Source organism: Sinocyclocheilus anshuiensis, unplaced genomic scaffold (assembly GCF_001515605.1).
Source record: "Sinocyclocheilus anshuiensis isolate Anshui unplaced genomic scaffold, SAMN03320099.WGS_v1.1 scaffold1207, whole genome shotgun sequence".
In the NCBI taxonomy this organism is placed as follows: domain Eukaryota; kingdom Metazoa; phylum Chordata; class Actinopteri; order Cypriniformes; family Cyprinidae; genus Sinocyclocheilus; species Sinocyclocheilus anshuiensis.
Genome location: NW_015539914.1, coordinates 196,597 through 200,889, shown reverse-complemented (window position 1 = coordinate 200,889; position 4,293 = coordinate 196,597). Strand labels below are relative to the sequence as shown.

The window sequence follows — 4,293 nt, the reverse complement described above, 5'->3', positions numbered from 1 at the left end:
GCAGGGATTGTGGGTGGGGGGAGTGAATGTACAGCGCTCTCTCCCACCTTCAATACCACGACTGAGGTGCCCTTGAACAAGGCACCGAACCCCCAACTGCTCCCCGGGCGCCTCAGCATAAATGGCTGCCGACTGCTCCGGGTGTCTGTTCACGTCAGGATGGGTTAAATGCAGAGCACTAATTCCTAGTATGGGTAACCATACTTGGCCACATGTCAGGTCACGTCATTGGTTGGTTGGCTTGTTTTAAAGGGGTCATATGATGCGATTTCAAGTTTTCCTTTCTCTTTGGAGTGTTACAAGCTGTTATGTCAACATATTCTGTTACACCAAATACACAAAATAATGATCTTTAAAAAAGCATCATATGACCCCTTTAAAGGAAAATAGCACTTTTAGATAAATAAGGCAATAATAGTTAGGAAAACTAAGTTTTTTTAACAGTTTAACAGGATTGCTTGTAATAAAGATTTAAATGCAAAAGAAAAGGCAGATGATCAAACATTTAGGTGAGATAAATATATATTTTTGAAAAATGTCTAAAAAATGCTTCCCTCCACCCCTCAAATAATAATAATAATAAAAAAATCTCCTCTCACAAGAGTCACCTATAAGAGGGAAATTCCCTCCATTTTTAAAAATGAAATTCAAGCCCTGAATAAATGTCTAAAAATCCTGATTGGAGTATATTAATATAAATAATTCTACATGATAAAAATAAGGCTTTAAAAAGATCAGTATCGGTGATCGTATCAGCAGATACTGCTTTCTGTGATCGGCGATCGGCCTCAAAAATCCTGATCGGAGCACCCCTACTATCTATCTATCTATCTATCTATCTATCTACTAGGGCTGGGTATCGATTCAGATGTTTCAATTCGATTCGATTTCGATTTTCAAGCTCTCAATTTGATTCGATTTAAATTCTCGATTCGATATTACTATATGAATATTGAAAAAAATCGATTCGTGGCCTTCGAGAATCGATATTGAATCGACCACATTTTAAAAAACGATATATCGAAAAACCTATTTTTTTGCCCAGCCCTACTATCTACCTACCTACCTACACTTCACATCCAGTCAATTAAATATTTGTAGAAAAATGTTTGAAAAATGTAACATTTGGATGATTTTTTTCCAGGTTTGGAAATTACTATTTTAAAATCTCCTATTACTTGCAGGTTTTCATTTAACAGAGCTTAACAACTGAACACTACTGTTTGGGTTGAGTAAAGTTTTTTTTTTACACTTTTATTTAGCAAGGATAAAAGCAAGCAAAGTAAACAGATCAAAAGTGACAGCATTTCTAATTTAAATAAATTCTGTTATTTTGAACTTTATATTCATCAAAGAATCCTGAAACATATCTTGGTTTCCACAAAAATATTAATCAACACAACTGGTTTCAACATTGATAATAACAAGAAATGTTTCTTCAGCAGCAATTCAGCATATTAGAATGATTTTTAAGGATCATATGACATTGAAGACCATAGTAATGACTGTTGAATATTCAGCTTTGCCATCAAAGGAATAAATTACACTAATATTAGTGTTGTAATTTTAATTCCGCGTTTCTGTCCATGTTTTCTAAATCGCAGAAATCATAGGGCCCTACTAATGTAGCAAACGAATATGATAAGCTCATTGTGAGAGTAAAAGACGGGGACATTGTTGTTTATGAAAGTGAAAGTGACGTGACATGTGGTGACCCATACTTGGACTTAGTGCTCTGCATTTAACCCATCCAAAGTGCACACACACAGCAGTGAACACACACCCGGAGCAGTGGGCAGCCATTTATGCTGCGGTGCCCAGGGAGCAGTTGGGGGTTCGGTGCCTTGCTCAAGGGCACCTCAGTCGTGGGGGTTCACTCCCCCCCACCTACAATCCCTGCCGGCACGAGACTCGAACCCGCAACCTTTGGGTTACGAGTCTGACTCTCGAACCATTAGGCCACGACTTCCCCTTTTATTTACATTGAGTCTCTCCGACTAGGTGACAACGTAGCGTTAATGATTTGTTAAATCATTTGAACTTTTGTCAGCACGTCATAAATAGAACGAGGCATCAGTTTACTGAATCCGGTGTAGACAACATCACTGATTATAATGGTTCTATTCTACACCGGATGCGAGCGGCTCGACAAAATACAATAGAATTCTATTGTATTTTGTCGCGCCACGCGATGTGATGTGACCGATGTGATAAGCACGAGTTCTGGGCCGCGGCGCGGTCGGTAAACACCAGCATTGAGTGGCCGCGATCAGCTTCAGTGGCCGTAACACAGGCTTTAATGTGCTGCAGACGCGTGCCGTGATGCGCAGATCAGATCTAGTGTCTAACGTCACAGAATCTGCTGTTAAAATGAACCATCCATTCATCATATCATCATGCAAAACTAAGAATTAGAATCATTGTAATGTGACGATCAAATATAGGTGCGGGTGGGTGGCGACCGGATAATTTGAAGCAGCGGACTCGGGTAAAGTTTGAGCTCATCCGCGCATTTCTACACTACACTGACCTGGGTCGCCAGTAGCAAGCAATGGAGTGTGCTCTGCTGGACAAACTAAGTAATTACACCATTCAGAAGCATTTAATCTGCGTTATATGTTCTGTAAAAAAAAAATTCATATCGGCGGCATATTCGCCGATACCGATATATCGGCGACAGGCTCATATCGGCCGATAATATCGGATAAAACGATATATCGGTCGGGCTCTATTTTGAATGCTAGTGTAAACAGGATTCACAAATTGCTGATATTCAATTAATATTTAACATATTCTATAATTCATTTAAAAAATCTTGAAAAGAGAATGTTTATTCTGCTTTAACAAGGCTATTGGAACATTTTGAAACAGACATAAGAGGAACTACTATCACTACTGTTCAGTGACCAAATGGGCATGGCTTTCAGCCAATGCTGACCAAATAGTAATATATATCAAATGATTAACCAACAACCGGGCTGATATATCGATCTATAAGTACTTTCAGGGAAAAGGCTGACAACGAACACAAACAGTCAATACATTCTCTGTGTGTGCTCTTAAAACACATCCCAACATCTGAAGATAGTTCAGAATCACATCACTTGAAGCCATGTCAGATTTAAATGACTGACAGATTACACGTGGACTGACTATAATGTAACATGAAAGACTTCGCTGATCTAAAATCAGCCTCAAAACCAAAACATATTGTGCATTATACCCAAGTATCATCAACCTTCAACAGTAGGTAAAAACACAACAGCACTGGTGGACAGATCTGGAATAATACATGTCCACGTGCATGTGAACATATCTGTATTATGCATTCATAACTGTAGCAGCAGAATTATGAATATCTTCGAGCTTCTTCTCTGCCTGCTGTTGTATGAAACCATTAAACTGTACACATTATACATGATCTGTGAAATAGAGGATGGAGCATGTGTGTAACATTAAGTCGTTACGGTATCATAATAACGGCATAAGATTAAACGGAAACATGCCAATCATTCTTATCATCATACTGCCAAATCTGTCTGCGGCCATCTGCTAAAAATAACGTCTCAATGAAGCGAATTATGATCAGTCTTTTGGAATGTGAATTCATCCCAGTGATATGAAATATCCACACTCCAACAAAAGCAGAGAAACATCTAGTATGTAGCTTGGTGGCTAAAGAAACTCTACTGTCACGCATGTTGGCCTACGGAGCAAATTGAAGAATTTAACATCACAAATTACTTCAGTTGGAAGAGTTTTGAGGCACCAAAACATCCCTTAAAGCTGCTGTTCTTGTTGACGTACCTTCCGCAAATATGTCAATGCCGGGTGAGATCAAAACAGCTCGCAGTCGGCTCTAAACACAGCGCGCACGTTGTGAGGATGGCGCCATCCACAGCGCCTTCTGTCGCACAAAAATGACGCAATCACATATCCAAACGTTCATGTTTTGATTTTTTTTTCACAAACAAAGGTTTCTTAAGAAAACACCCACACTTATAGATTTCTTATGTGAAGTAGAACATTTAAACAAATTACTAAGAATAATTAATAATTAAAAAGTTTTACAATCAAACCTTTTTAAAGAAATTAAAAAAAATTTTTTTTTGAAGAAATATTAGATTTTTCATGTACCAAGATTGATACCTTTTTATTTGTATTTATTTATTTATTTATTTATTTGTGTTCCTTGTTTTGTACTATTTGGAAATGTTACATTGTTCAAAAATTATTATTCTTGTTTAATATACTTTTGCTGGAATTGTTCTGATTCCTAAAATATGTGTTTGA

General features: G+C 37.7%; 1 protein-coding gene across 1 annotated transcript in view; it reads right to left on the bottom strand.

The window, feature by feature from the left end:
- LOC107686387 (importin-11) overlaps positions 1-3,903 on the bottom strand; it is a 169,014-nt gene extending 165,111 nt beyond the window's left edge. The window contains exon 1 of the mRNA XM_016483355.1: positions 3,808-3,903. The gene's annotated coding sequence lies outside the window, so the exon portion shown is untranslated. The remainder of the gene's footprint in view (positions 1-3,807) is intronic.
- Between the last annotated feature and the right edge of the window lie 390 nt (positions 3,904-4,293).